The sequence below is a fragment of the Doryrhamphus excisus genome, linkage group LG13 (assembly GCF_037039965.1).
Source record: "Doryrhamphus excisus strain RoL-2023G ecotype Guam linkage group LG13, RoL_Dexc_Guam_v1.1, whole genome shotgun sequence".
Lineage (NCBI taxonomy): Eukaryota > Metazoa > Chordata > Actinopteri > Syngnathiformes > Syngnathidae > Doryrhamphus > Doryrhamphus excisus.
Window position 1 is genome coordinate 4390224 of NC_136369.1, and position 17162 is coordinate 4407385.

Below are 17162 nucleotides of genomic sequence, written 5' to 3' on the forward strand. Positions count from 1 at the left end.
GTAATGGTAATGGTAATGGTAATGGTAATGGTAATGGTAATGGTTTTATTTCATTTGAACATGCATCAGATTACAATTGAATGCATCCCATAATCAGTTCACAGTTCCACATGTCCAAAAGGAGTAGGAAGAAGCAAAGCTTATTAAATCCTACCCCTCCATCTGGTACTTTTACAATCAGTAACTGTTAGATTTGTTCACTACCTGCTTTCCATAATACAGTTTAAGGTTTGTTTGTTTTTTTTTTTTTAATAATGCACCTCGTACCGAAGTACAAGGTGATATGAGCATCCAATGCCATAATGGGTACCATAGTAAGTGTCAATATAGTGATATACGTATATAGCACATCATGACTGGTTCAAGACTCTTCATCCTTGTATTTATATTGGTAGGATGGAATAAATACTCATCTACCAAAATAATGTATTTTAATGAACTAACGTAGAGTCCTGCTCTTTGCATGGGTTATGCCCCAGGACCACCAGCGAATGGCGAAAAAACACAAATAATTTATGCAACCATATAAATGTCAATTTCTCCTCCTATCGCAGATCAACATTTGCAAAAACAATTGACCTTTGTAAATATTAGATAAGTTTTCTGTCCAGAACCCTCCACACTTCTCTCCAATTGCCATTGTTCACCCGTGACACAATCCAAGTTTAAGCCCTAAATATGCCTCAGACACTTAAAGGGGACCTACTATGCCTTTTCCACTGTTCTGACCTATAAATGGAGTTAGAATGTTGTATTCTCATGTTAAACGATGCCATTTCAAACAGTGCCATTTCTTGAGAAACTTTGGACTGTGTAATCTCCACTTCTGGATTGGATTTGGAATCCAACAGAGATGTTGGCTTTATGTTAAAAGCCGACATGTAAAAAAGATAAATCCTATAAAGTTGGTGGCACAAACTGGAAGAGTTTCTTTGCACTCTGCAGTTTGACCAACTGCAACAGAGTAGGCGTGCCTGGAGGTGGGCCATAAGTGGACTACATTAAAACAGACCGTTTTTGCAGGAACCACCAAATCCAGAGAAATCCAGTGAATAGGTTCAGAAGAACGCTTTCTGTGCTGGTTACGTGGTTATGTGTCGCTGCTCTAAAGGAGTCCACAACAAAATACAAAGGGCCCAAAAAATGAGTGTAACAGGTCCCCTTTAATAACACACATTTGAATGATGCATAGGTACTCTCTATTCATTACCACATTTATGATCATAATGAATGAATGATAATTTAAGATGATTGATGATAAAAATGGAATCAGAGTCATGGTGTAGCCTTTAGCCAGGTCATTAGGGGTTTCTCCAAGGCAAGTTGACTGCTAGGACCATCAAAGCCTTCACTGCTACCCTATACACTACCAGAAAGACTGACCTACATTTCCATTTTTCATGAAATTGTGTTTTCTTTTTTGTGTATGTGAGCTTTCAGCTTCTACAGTGAAGAAAATAAGTATTTGAACACCCTGCTATTTTGCTATTTCTCCCACTTAGAAATCATGGAGGGGTCTGAAATTTTCATCGTAGGTGCATGTCCACTGTGAGAGAGATAAACTAAAAAGAAAAATCCAGAAATCACAATGCATGATTTTTTAACAATTTATTTGTGTGATACAGCTGCAAATAAGTATTTGAACACCTGAGAAAATGAATGTTAATATTTGGTACAGTAGCCTTTGTTTGCTATTACAGAGGTCAAACGTTTCCTGTAGTTTTTCACCAGGTTTGCACACACTGCAGGAGGGATCTTGGCCCACTCCTCCACACAGATCTTCTCTAGATCAGTCAGGTTTCTGGGCTGTCGCTGAGAAACACGGAGTTTGAGCTCCCTCCAAAGATTTTCGATTGGGTTCAGGTCTGGAGACTGGCTGGGCCATGCTAGAACCTTGATATGCTTCTTACGGAGCCACTCCTTGGTTTTCCTGGCTGTGTGCTTCGGGTCGTTGTCGTGTTGGAAGACCCAGCCACGACCCATCTTCAATGCTCTGACAGAGGGAAGGAGGTTGTTCCCCAAAATCTCACAATACACGGCCCCAGTCATCCTCTCTTTAATGCAGTGCACTCGTCCTGTCCCATGTGCAGAAAAACACCCCCAAAGCATGATGCTACCACCCCCATGCTTCACAGTAGGGATGGTGTTCTTCGGATTGTACTCTTCATTCTTCTTCCTCCAAACACGCTTATTGGAATTATGACCAAAAAGTTCTATTTTGGTCTCATCTGACCATAAAACTTTCTCCCATGACTCCTCTGTATCATCCAAATGGTCATATGCAAACTTAAGACGGGCCTTGACATGTGCTGGTTTAAGCAGGGGAACCTTTCGTGCCATGCATGATTTCACATCATGACGTCTTAGTGTATTACCTACAGTAACCTTGGAAACGGTGGTCCCAGCTCTTTTCAGGTCATTGACCAAGTCCTGTCGTGTAGTTCTGGGCTGATTCCTCACCTTTCTTAGAATCATTGAGACCCCACGAGGTGATATCTTGCATGGGGCTCCACTCCGATTGAGATTGACCGTCATGTTTAGCTTCTTCCATTTTCTAATGATAGCTCCAACAGTGGACCTTTTTTCACCAAGCTGCTTGGTAATTGCTCCGTAGCCCTTTCCAGCCTTGTGGAGGTGTACAATTTTGTCTCTGGTGTCTTTGGACAGCTCTTTGGTCTTCGCCATGTTACAAGTTAAAGTCTTACTGATTGTATGGGGTGGACAGGTGTCTTTATGCAGCTAACGACCTCAAACAGGTGCATCTGATTCAGGATGATACATGGAGTGCAGGTGGACTTCTAATGGGCAGACTAACAGGTCTTTCAGGGTCAGAATTCTAGATGATACACAGGTGTTCAAATACTTATTTGCAGCTGTATCACACAAATAAATTGTTAAAAAATCATGCATTGTGATTTCTGGATTTTTCTTTTTAGTTTATCTCTCTCACAGTGGACATGCACCTACGATGAAAATTTCAGACCCCTCCATGATTTCTAAGTGGGAGAAATAGCAAAATAGCAGGGTGTTCAAATACTTATTTTCTTCACTGTATGTGTTGCCACGTCAATGAAATCTGCCCAGGGCCTTCAGAATCAGGAGTGCTAGCCTATGTGACATAGCCGCAAGACCAGATAGCTGGCCCACAATGATGTCGGGATTTTTTCACCCCCTGGTTGATGTCTGAAAGCCTATGCCTATGGGTACCAATGCAATTGAACACATATGGTAATGGTAATGGTAATGGTTTTATTTCATTTGAACATGCATCAGATTACTATCAGATTATTAAATCCCCTACCCCTCCATCTGGTACTTCAACATTCAGTAACTGTTACATTTGTTCACTTCCTGCTTTCCCAATATAGTTTAATTTTTTTGTTGTTTTTCTTTTTTCATGTACTGAAGTACGAGGTGATATGAGCATCCAATGACATAATGGGTACCATAGTAAGTGTCAATATAGTGATATATATAGCACATCATGACTGGTTCAAGACTCTTCATCCTTGTATTTAGCAAACATCAACTGCTTGTATTGTTTCTTGAATTGGCTCATCGTTGTGCATTGTTTGAGGTCCTTACTCAATCCATTCCATTGTTTGATTCCACATACTGAAATACTATGGCTTTTTAACGTAGTCCTAGCATAGAAGTGTTTCAAATGTAGTTCTTCCCTGAGATCATATTTCTCCTCTCTTGTAGAGAAGTATTGGATGACATTTTTAGGTAATTGGTTATTGTTAGACTTATGCGTTATTTAACTGTTTGAAGATGAACTATATCAGCAAGTTGAAGTATTTGTGATTTTAGAAATAAGGAGTTAGTATGTTCTCTGTAGGCGGCATTATGAATTATCCTTACTGACCTTTTTTGCAGTACATTTAGCGAGCGAAGATTGCTTTTATAGTTATTAGCCCATATTTCCACACAATAAGTAAGATATGGTAGAACCAGACATTCTTTACCACTTTGTAATGTAGTCGTTTGTCCACATACAAGGCGACTCCTCCTCCCCTCGTGTTGTTCCTGTTGATGCAGGTCATCTCATAACCTTCCAACTCAAAGTCCGTGCCTTTATCCTGGCTCAGCCAGGTTTCCGAGATTGTGATTACTTTGAAAGGTTCCTTGAACACATTCAAATATTGTTTGATGTTGTCATAGTTTGCGCACATGCTTCTGCAGTTTATATGTATGATTGATAACTTGTCACCAATATTTAAATTGTTGTTGTATTCCTCTTCTGTATAATAACATCAATTCTCATGTGTGAAGAAAAATTGTGCCTGGATCTAAGTCCTTTTCCAATTCCAATTGTTTGTGATTTGTAGAGCCAATGGTGTCCAGTTGCAGATCATCTTGTGTCATACTGGTGATGTTTAAGCCGTTTTCCATTTTTAAATTAGAGTAATCTTAGTATTGTTCCAGATCCTTGATATTTTTGACAATGAGCACCCTGGCTTCCGTCCTCCATTTAACTTTATGAAAATTTTGCAGTTGGCACTCCAAGTAGCTTGAATCTTTCCCTCCTTCCTCAGGTCAGGTGCTTTCTTTGCAATTTAACCATTACGTTTGGTCAGATGGTCATTCATGTAGACATTTGTACCTTTCAGCTACTTTCCTTGTTTTAGTACAGCGGTCTTGGATTTCCTGTTGGTGAGCTTGACGATGACGACGGGTGTGCTTCTGTTCCTGCCATACAGTGGGATGCAAGTGTCGATGGATTCGATGTCAACATCTACTTCTTTAGATGTTAAGAAATCCAGTACTTGTTGCTCCGTTGCGGCGATGTCCATTTCGTCTGCTTCCTCGCTGTTCCTGGCTGCCCTGGCATAAGACCTGGGTCTGATCTTCAGCCCCGTCACTATTATGTCGTTCATCCTTGTATTCTGATCCATGTCGTCGATTGTATTTTTCAGCTCCTGAATTATTTTGTCTTCCTCCTCATTTTCTTTTTTGATGTTGGTATGACTCGCTTCTAATTTTTTATATGTATCTTTAAAATCTATCATCTCCTTCGTTAGGGTTTGAACGTGCTCATCCATCTTCTGTTCCGTTTTTTTTCCAACCTCAGAGTCATCTTTTGCAGTTTATCGACGTTTTTTCTTAATTTCTTATCCATGTGATCCGTCCTCTGGGTTAAGTAATCCACCTTATTTATCAGCTTTGATAGCATCTCTAGTATGCTACTCTCCATTAGCGGCTGCGGCGTCAGGGGGAGATCGCTTCCAGTGGGAATCGGCGGCGGATCTTTGAAGACTTTCTCCGTGTCTATAATTGTGTCCGGAGTGCTTCGGCCCGAGGTACGTGAGCTCCCAGGTACACTTCGATCCGAGTTACTTGGGCATAGTTGCGGTTGCTAAGCAACACCGACCGTTGTTAGCCTGTTAGCTTGCTTTTACGACTGTCTTCAATATTTGGTGTCCGTTGTTATAGCGAATATAGTCTCTCACCACTCGATGGTACAGCCCGGAATGTCCCCACAAAGGTTCCGAGATGTTACGGAGATTATGGAGGCGACTCCTTAGTTTGTTGATGTGGTGAGTTCAGACCTCCCTTGTCCTGAATTAAGACTTCTCAGCAGAGTAATTCGAGGCGCTGACATGAGTCATGGTCGGGAATGTTCCCAAAAAAAAACGTAAAAACTCCGGCAGCAAAGCCACAGCTCATGCCGCCCATGTCCGTCCTTGTCGACAGGAAGTGAAAGGAATTGCATGATTAGTGCAGTGCAGTGCTTAATTGATCTTGTTCTGACACAAAGAAAGTGTACAAACATGAAGTGGTCAATCTTTCTCTCTTCATTACATGAACAAATAAGTGACATTATCAATATATCCTATACATAAATCAGCTTGGTATTAATAAAATATATATTTTTAACTTCCTTTATTTTCAGCAAATGTTCCTTATTTTTAAATACAAATGTTGGCAGGTATTTTATAAAGCACATTGGATGCCTACTTGAGCACAAAGTACTTGGTACTCCCGAGACTGGGGAAACATAAACCTTCACACTTGCAAAGTAGTTGTTCAGGTTAAGGTTAACAGATTGTTTCAAACTCTTGTATTCAAGGGTCAATCTCATTACACCCGATTGCACCTTTTTGGCCCCCCTCGTTCCCTTGAATACGAGCAAAACATCTTCAAGCAAGTGTAATCAAGTCCAGTGGCAGTCAATTAAACCCCTGTTACATAAAGCATAAAGTGGGCCACTATAAAACAAATTAATAAATGAAACAGTCAAATAACTGCTTTATTATCTATCTGAATATATGTACATATGGTCCTCTTTCACAAGCCGCATTTGTTTGAAATGATGCTATATATATATATATATATATATATATATATATATATATATATATATATAATATATAATATAATATAATATTATAATATAATATAATATATATATATATATATATATATAAGATTAAGACAAGCATTTCCCTGCAATTGCAAACTGTGTATAAGGAGTGTAAGTGGAGAGTTCACACTAAATACTAGGAGTGTCACAGGGACATCCAATTCACGAGATGAGCTGATGCATGAGATTGGGTCCACAAGCAATGTTCCACCATACGTGCATACTTGTAGTATCACAGATGTCCCAAACCTGAGAACTTGAGGTAGTCTAATTTCCATTCTGTGGTATTTTGTATATGAGTGGGTTTTAAAGGCCCTGCGATTGGCTGACGAGTCCAGGGTGTACCCAGCCTTTCACCCAAACAGCTGGGCTCCAGCATACACGTGCCGCCCTAGAAAATGGATGGATGGGTTTGAAAGGTCAGCATGGCGTATTTCAGTCGTGTGAGTTGGGTGTCTTGTGATACCGCTAGTAGTTAGTGTGAAGTCTTCTTACATTATAAGAAAGTAAGAGAAGTGTGGAAAAACGTCAACAAATATGGTTGGACACATTTTTTTTTAAATGTTTTATTTTCAAAATGTTTTTTTTGTATCCCACAAATTGCTGCTCAAAAATATTATTCTCAACATTTTTTGAGACAATTATGTTATAACATATGATAATACTCGAGGTGCTCTGATCGATCGGCCACAGATCGGTATTGACATTTATTCATGCTTGAAGGATGCTAGTGCGAGCAACTTATACAGTGGTATGTACAGATAAATAAAAAAATATTACTAGTTCTCGATAGTTATAATAGTTAATAGTTATATAATAGTTAATATTTCAAAGTAGGAGGCATGAAAAAAATGTCTGTCCCCAAGAGAAACATAACAGAAATTAACAGGGAACCACAGCTTTATAGACATTGCAAATTGATGTTATTTACAGTCTGTATTAGGGCTGGGCGATATATTGATATTTAAAAAATATATCGATATTCATAGGTGATATAGGTGGAGAGGCTGCATAGCGGGTGTGAACAGTGAAAAAGACGATATAAAGGTTGCTGGATAAAGATGGCATCAACCATGTTTACGGTCTGTCGCCATGGGGAACATGAGATGGGAACACGGTGCAGAGACTACCGTGAGCACAGTATGATTGCACTGAAGATTAAATATTATATTTAAATGATTCTATATTTATTTAAAAAAGAGAATATACTATTTCATTTCAGTGGCTATTTTTCTATAAGACTGTATATACTGAATATATTGGGATATGGGTTTTGGACGGTACATATCCTTCCGAAACTTATAATATAATAATATTAATATAATATAATAATTCCAGACCGCTGACATCCTATGGATGATGGTCTGTGGAACATGGTCCAGTTTGAAAAGATCTCATTTGCGCATTGATAACATTATCGCTGAATAAACCAATAGTAATATGATCCGATATTTCATTTGGACATTGTCAGAAATGCCTACTGTACTATCTACAGAACTTTGGAACAGTATGGTAAAACAGTTTTGATAATTCATAAGACAAGAATGTCGAGTTGTAATTGGCTATCTTCCCCAACCAACAAAAAGTTTGCAATAATACAAGATTGGGCTAAGTTCTAGGAACGGCTGCAAAGACTATGTAATAATTTAGACTTGCGAGCAGAAGAGAGGCCTTAGTGTGCTCTTAGGAAACTACAACAGCACCTCATCCATCATCTGTCACCGTCTGTTCAGCCTATCTCTCGGGCCCAGCTGGAGAGCATCCTCCGTCTCTACGTGCCCACATAGGCAGACGCACAGTGCCTCAAATGTGATGGATGAAGGTAACGTGTCTGCCTCTTTCTGCAAAGCATGACACCATTTACACCTACAATGTTACTGGGGAGCGCTCCGTGGCTCATGGGTCTCTGTGTTGTCCTGATCCTGACCACTTTTATGAACAAGTGTAGACAGATGTAGGCCACACATGCCCCCCTTTTTCACTCGTTACGTGACTCTAATCTTAACACACTGTTAAAATGCAAGTGGATGCTCCAAGAAGAAAAATGCAGTTGCATATTAAAATGTTACAGTCAATGCATGACAATAGAAATGAGTCACAGTGACTGCAATCTGACACTAAATCATTTATGAAACAGTATGACTGAATATTGTTCACAGTAATTCACAGTGACCAGCAAATTATGGGTTTTCATGTTGAGTTTAAGCCTGAGTAAAACCTTGCATATGTTTTCTATTGTTTATTTTGGATTTATAGATTTTTCGACTAAATAGATATAAAATATTCACTAACCACAACCCTGTCAGGTGTCACCAAGGCCAGTCTTGAGTCTTGGTTTTGACTTAGTTTTTACACTACCTGTAAATGTTAAAAAAAAAAAAATGTCCTGACATAACTATGTCATTGAATAGAACCCATGCTCTACGTGATGAAAGGCAGAAGCATTGGCCATTACGCCACCAGGCATACAGCCTGAATTATATACTTACATCGATTCAATCAGTCATTCTCAACTGGTGAGTCTGCCCAACTCCAGTCCTTCATTGGTCAAGGCCCAGGAGGGGTTCCCACAATGATGGTACTGGGTTTGCCGTCCCAGCTGTCCCTCAGAGGCGTGTGGGGTTTCGGCCGTCCCGCAGAAGTGTCTCTATGATTCGGACATTCCATCATTCCATCATGGCAGAGGTGCAAGCAAGAGTGCTATCAAATATATATACAGTAAAGTCTCGTTATATCGATATTGTCGGGAGTCGGAAAAAATATCGATATAACCGGACTGTCGATATATCCGATCCTGCGCGGAACTGCATTAAAAGTGGGCAATAATGCACTCGACATTGTTCTATAGTATAGAACAATGTCGAGCAGCTTAAATCAATCTTTGCTTAAGGATTTCAATACCAAAAAAGAACACGGCGAACGGCTGCTTCCAGTCAACTTTATTTTTCACACTTCCACCACCAGAGTACAGCACACACACCGATTCCTGCACTTCCTGGTTCACAGGTCATGCTCAACCCGCCCCACATAGCTGGCCAAACACATGCCTGCAACAGAAGAACCAACGAACGCCAGCATGTACATATGAAAAACAGTGATTATTGCAAGCGATAAAAAGATATCTGAATACAACACAATTAAATACATGTATTTGTACGCTTGTGTCTTCGTTGGAATAGGTGTGTATGCTATGTCAGTTGGTTCTTCTGTTGCAGGCATGTGTTTGGCCAGCTATGTGGGGCGGGTTGAGCATGACCTGTGAACCAGGAAGTGCGGGAATGTGTGTGTGTGCTGTGCTCTGGTGGTGGAAGTGTGAAAAATAAAGTTGACTGGAAGCAGCCGTTCGCCGTGTTCTTTTTTGGTATTGAAATCCTTAAGCAAAGATTGATTTAAGCTGCTTTTGTATCGATATAAGCAGACCAAATTGGCTGGCGGGAGATGAAAAGGGCATCGTAGTAACCGGATTATCATAATAACCGGGTATCGTACTAACGGAACTAATTATATCATAAAAGACTAGAAATTTGCCGGGAAATGAAAATAGTATCGTAATAAGCAGTAATTCGTTATAACCTGATATCGATATAACGAGACTTTACTGTATATAGTATTCTATATATGAATGTATATGCAAAAAAATCTAAGAATAGCTTGAAATGAAAAGGTTATCTGCAGTATAATCACTTTTGACCATTAATATTTTGTCTCAAGTCTTTCGTGCATGTTTCTGCCATGCTTAAATGTACACACAAGTGTCTTTTTCTTTGCCATGTTGTTATACATGTTGACATTGGAGGGTTAAGACATTTTCTTGGGCAGGTATCACAAAAGATACGTTATCCTTGACACTTCATGCTACAGGTTTTGTGGCTTTGCTCTATCGTGGTTTTTCAATATTAATTTATAAATCATACTTTTTGTGGCTAAATATGACCAATTATTCTCACATTTTCCATATTATTTGCTTAAATGAAGCATTTTCAAGCAGAACAATGGCCAAATGATCCAAAATACAAATATAAGGCATTCAGAAGATGCATTCGAAGACAATGTGGATGATATGTTACTGTAATGTTCGGTGTGACACACAAGCACCAGACTTGATCGCCAAAACAACAGGCTTTTATTGTAGTTTTGAATTATCTCACAGCAGGCCCGAAAATCCTTAACGAAGACACTCTCAAGCAAACAAATTCAGAGAAAGTCGCTAGATTTGTTGCTAGTTGCTTTTGAGAAAATATGGGGTTGAAATTGGATGGATTGAGTAAGGACCTCAAACAATGCACAACGATGAGCCAATTCAAGAAACAATACAAGCAGTTGATGTTTGCTAAATACAAGGATGAAGAGTCTTGAACCAGTCATGATGTGCTATATACGTATATCACTATATTGACACTTACTATGGTACCCATTATGTCATTGGATGCTCATATCACCTTGTACTTCGGTACGAGGTACATTATTAAAAAACAAAACAAAAAAAAACCTTAAATCATATTATGGAAAGCAGGAAGTGAACAAATGTAACAGTTACTGATTGTAAAAGTACCAGATGGAGGGGTAGGATTTAATAAGCTTTGCTTCTTCCTTCTCCTTTTGGACATGTGGAACTGTGAACTGATTATGTGATGCACTCAATTGTAATCTGATGCATGTTCAAATGAAATTAAACCATTACCATTGCCATATGTGTTCAATTGCATTGGTACCCATAGGCATAGGCTTTCAGACATCAACCAGAGGGTGACAAAATCCTGACATCATTGTGGGCCAGCTATCTGGCCAGCTATCACATAGGCCAGCACTCCTGATTCTGAAGGCCCTGGGCAGATTTCATTGAAGTGGCAACACATACAAACTGAAAGCTCACATACACAAAAAAGAAAACACCATTTCATGAAAGATGGAAATGTAGGTCAGTCTTTCTGGTAGTGTATAGGCTAGCAGTGAAGGCTTTGATGGTCCTAGCGGTCAACTTGCCTTGGAGAAACCCCTAATGACCTGGCTAAAGGCTACACCACAACGCTGATTCCATTTGATCATCAATCATCTTAAATTATCATTCATTCATTATGATCATAAATGTGGTAATGAATAGAGAGTACCTACAGTGCATCCGGAAAGTATTCACAGCGCTTCACTTTTTCCACATTTTGTCATGTTACAGCCTCATTCCAAATTGTATTAATTTAATCTCTTACCTCAAAATTCTACACAAAATACTCCATTATGACAATGTGAAAACGTTTTTTTTTTTACTTTTTTTGAATTTATTAAAAATAGAAAACAAAAAAATCACATTTGAGCTTGGTGTTTGTGCTCTGACATGCGCAGTCAACTGTGGGACCTTATATAGACAGTTATTATATTTCCAAATCATGTCCAATCAACTGAATTTACTGCAGGTGGACTCCAATTAAGCTGTAGAAAGATCTCAAGGATGATCAGTGGAAAAAAGATGCACCTGAGCTCAATTTTGAGCTTCATGGCAAAGGCTGTGAATACTTATGTAAATGTGATTTTTTTGTTTTCTATTTTTAATAAATTCAAACCATGTAAAAAAAAAACTTTTTCACATTGTCATAATGGAGTAATTTGTGTAGAATTTTGAGGTAAGAGATTAATTTAATACAGTTTGGAATGAGGCTGTAACATGACAAAATGTAGAAAAAGTGAAGCGCTATGAATACTTTTCGGATGCACTGTATGCATCATTTAAATGTGTGTTATTAAAGGGGACCTGTTACGCTCATTTTTTTGGCCCTATGTATTGAGTTGTGGACACCTTTAGAGCAGCGACACATAACCACGTAACCAGCACAGAACGTGTTCTTGTTCTTCCAGAATCTGAACCTATTCACTGGATTTCTCTGGATTTGGTGGTTCCTGCAAAAACGCTCTGTTTTAATGTAGTCCACTCACGGCCTGCCTCCAGGCACGCCTATTCTTTTGCTTATGGTCAAACTGCCGAGTGCAAAGAAACACTTACAACTTTATAGGATTTAAAAAAAAAAAAAAAAACATTAACCATTAACCCATAACCATTACCAAATGTCGACGTGCTAGCTGATGGGCCTGTCACAAGAACTCGTAGTTGACAACGCATGCAATCAACTTCAACAGACACACCTTGTAGATGATCAGACCCAACATTTAGGAGCAGATTCTCAGTTAGATGCTTTTTGAAGTGTGGATGGTTTTCCTACTATGACATAAATCCTAAATTTATTACGGGTTTATTACAGTTTTATTGTCTCTTTCATTGTTATTGTTTAAAATGGGGTAGCACAGTAGTGCATGTGGATAGGACCTCTGTCTCACAGGCCGGTGGCTCTAGTTTCAAATTTTGCCTCAGGCCTCTCCGTGTGTTTGTGTGTTCTTGTTTTTCTTGTCTTGGCTTCCACCAGTTCTGCCGGAAACTCTAACTTGTCCATAGATGTGAAAGTGAGTCTGAATGGTAGTACTGTATGTCTGTAAGTACACTGTGATTGATTATTTTGTGTACCTCCACCTCTCACTCTAAAGTATGCTGGGATAGGCTCCACCCGACCCATGACCTCAAACACAAAACAAATGAAATATCGTTTCATTTTACAACTGATATCACAGAAATCAAACAACACCACAATTTCTTGCAGAAACGGTGTTGAAAAAGCATGACAATGGATTATGGCAGCCTGTCTTTATCATGAAATAGATATTATTGATATAATAATAGATATTTTTGTCCTGTTTGGGCATTGTTTAGTTTGATATTTATTCTGTTACAGTTATTTATTTATTTATTTTTTCTGCTGATCCTGTCCCTATCGATTGGCCGCACTCTGTTGCTGCTGAGAGCGATGGGTAGGTGGTGCGTAGGCGTTTTATGATCCGTCCGCATCCTCTCTCCATCCTGTAAAGTGCTTAACGACAATCAATCTTAACTCCTCTCCTAAGGAGATAACATCGACCATGAGCTTGATATTGATTTGTGAAGAGGCCTCCAGGTGGTCTTTCCACAAAACTCACCTGCTAGCGCTCAGACAAAAATACAGATTTATGAGGAATTGAGCACGGTAACATTGATAGTTGCATAACATGTAGTATGGAGTGCATATCTGATAACACGGGGGAGATCGCCATGCTTAATTTCAATTACACGTATGGTGAACGCCGTTATTGGATTAGTTAGTTCAGATAATAAATTCTGAGGCCTGTTGGGTTGCTTGGCGAGTCCGTCATTTTGAGCTGTCTTCAACCTTTGTGTGGGTGGTCAGGCTTTGTTATGAAAGACATGACAGATGATAATCTGATGCTTAATACTTAGTCTGCCATTCTCCTGCTCTAAAGTGTTTCTAAAGAGTTTTAGGGCTGAATCTGTTTCGGCTCCAGTCCTGATCCAGTCCGGCTTGTCGTAAAGTGGCACTCACACTGACTTCGGTAAACCCACAGTTTGAACACAGAGTGCTCCGGCATCTGCGATTTCAATCTTGCAGAATGGGGCAGCGACGGATTCAGTGTGAGCCCAGGGTTATAATAATCTAATCATGATTTATCATTTCATATGTGTTTTTTTTTCAATATTGATTTTGCACCACCACCAGTCCAGGGTGTACCCCATCTGTCACCCAAAGACAGCTGGGATAGGCTCCAGCATATCCACGACCCCAGTGAGGATAAGCGTCATAGAAATTGATGCATGGATGGATGGATTTTGCAGCACCATTGGTGTGATTGTGAGTCATGTATAGTCGTGTCAGACCAATGGCTTGTGTTGGAAGAAGCAATTCTACAAATAGAAGGTTACTGCTTCAGGCCTTTATGACACCCACTATTCATTGTGAATAACAACAGCCTTGAACTTCCTCTGAGGAACCTTCATAAGAAACCAACCTGAAGTTTGATGCAGATTGATGCAGATTGTAATACATTACATCTGAATATTGTATTTGACATTTTCAAACCCTATATCTATCTGAGCTGACACTGTTTTTACTGTAGTTGTCATTTGCAGTGCCAAAATAATTGCATTGCCTCATACTGAGAGGTGTTTCTTTAATTTCATGTCACTAACTGAAGCAATTTGAAACCTTTGGAAACTGAGCATAATAAAAAAATAATAATAATACCGCTCTTTTATATGCATTCTGCTCCACCTTTATCTAATGCTGTGCCTCGTGAATATATGTTTTATGTATCTGACTGAGATAACAACCACCACATCAAATATAACAGACATGCATTGATTTTGGCATTCCTTACCGCTGTAAGCACCAAAACCTCATGGAAGTATCATAAATCAGAGGCTTTCCTTTATTGTGACATGTGCAGCCTTTATGACAAAATAACAAGACACAATAAATTCACCTTAACTGCTGTCCTTGCAGTCAAAGCATCTGCATTTGTCACTTTGCATGCATTCGACTTTCAGAGCTGCAGGTTCATGCAACCATTTGTAATTGTAATGTACCAAGGTATCCTATAGCTATCAGTCTAAAAAGTGGAAAGTGTCAACTCCAGTCATTTGAATGTGAGGCCTTAAAATGTCTAAAATGATCATAAAATCTCTTAAAAGCATGGTTTAGATTTTTTAACATGATTATTTTAACATGCTGTATGACATTCTTATGACATAGCCATCAGGCGTGGGTATGAAAGAAGGACGTAAGAAAGTAGGTCTGGCTAGTTGGTGGGGTTACATAAGTAAAGAGCTTTGCTTCTCAACAACATGTGTTCAAAAGAGAAATACATTTTCATCACAAAATCGTTGTCCATGAAAAAGTCAGATGTCACAACCCATCGGTGTTATTTTCTCTCCATGACCTGTTTAACAGTGTTTACTGCTGGGATAGTGAAAGTAAACACGTCTGACAATGAAGCAAGTGATGGTGACATTCCTTTTAGCATAAAACCAAAGGGATGGGATGGCAAACTAGAATACACGGATGCCGACTTCGGCAGATGCAATTACAATGGGCAGGGCGAGAGACAAGCGGGACAGAGAAGTGCTGAAGCTGGACCCAAGGCTGGTAATGGTAATGGTAATGGTAATGGTAATGGTAATGGTAATGGTAATGGTAATGGTAATGGTAATGGTAATGGTAATGGTAATGGTAATGGTAATGGTTTTATTTCATTTGAACATGCATCAGATTACAATTGAGTGCATCACATAATCAGTTCACAGTTCCACATGTCCAAAAGGAGTAGGAAGAAGCAAGGCTTATTAAATCCTACCCCTCCATCTGGTACTTTTACAATCAGTAACTGTTACATTTGTTCACTTTCTGCTTTCCTGATATAATTACATTTTTTTTTATTTTTTTTTTTTACATTTTTTAATTTATTTTATATATACGTATATTTTTAATTAAATTAAATTAACCTTAAATTATCTTGTTTTGACAATTTTCCAAATGGCAGTGGAGATTTTTAAAGATGTCCGATATTGGCTTTTTTTTTACTGAAAACCAATATGCCGGTATTGTGCAACTCTCAATTTCTGATACCAACGCCATCTTTGTAACATGGCATATCTCCCGTGGTGGAATGAACACATATGTGTTGTATACAGCATTTTTTAATAGCGGTTTTCATGATCCGGAAAAAAAATCCGATACTGATATATCGATCGATATCACATTGTGATACTGATATTGGGCCGATAATTTTCAGACTTAGGTAGTTGTTTTTCGTCTACCCCAGGGGTGGGCAAACTACGGCCCGGGGGCCACATCCGGCCCGCCAAGTGTTTGAATACTGCCAATCTTTTCAAAGTATTTCATTTAAACTCAACATACAACCTGGCATCATGGCCTGAGCCAACCTTTTGATGGTTTTATCAATTTCGTTTTTTGACATGGTCTGTTGTTTACAAAGTGTTCCTGAAAATAGGGACACAAGCACATAATAATAATAATAATAATAATAATAATTATTATTATTATTATTAGATTATTATTAGATTATTACATTATTATAATTATTATTAGAACTATTATGATTATTATAATTATTATATTAATGCTAATTATTATATTATTTATATATAATATTATTGTTATATTTGCATATTTTACATAATAATAATATAATTATTATTATTTTAATTTTATTGTAATTATTATAATGTTTTATTTTTAAAATATTTAAATATAAATATAAAATAATAAATAATAATCGCAGATTGCATGACAATTTTACAGATACAATAATACCAGGTGGACCACGGGTGGGCAAACTACGGCCCAGGGGCCACATCCGGCCCGCCAAGTGTTTGAATACGGCCTGCCCAATCTTTCCAAAGTATTTCATTTAAACTCAACATACAACCTGGCATCATGGCCTGAGCCAACCTTTTGATGGTTTTATCAATTTCGTTTTTTGACATGGTCTGTTGTTTACAAAGTGCTCCTGAAAAAAGGGACACAAGCACATAATAATAATAATAATAATAATAATAATAATAATAATAATAATAATAATTATTATTATTATTATTATTATTATTATTAGATTATTAGTTTATTATAATTATTATTAGAACTATTATGATTATTATAATTATTATATTATTTATATATAATATTATTGTTATATTTGCATATTTTACATAATAATAATATAATAATTATTATTTTAATTTTTTTGTAATTATTATAATATTTTATTATTTTTTTAATATTTAAATATAAATATAAAATAATAAATAATAATAGCAGATTGCATGATAATTTTACAGATACAATAATACCAGGTGGACTGTTACGTGTAAAATATATAGTCACTCATATTTGTTCATGTCCTAATA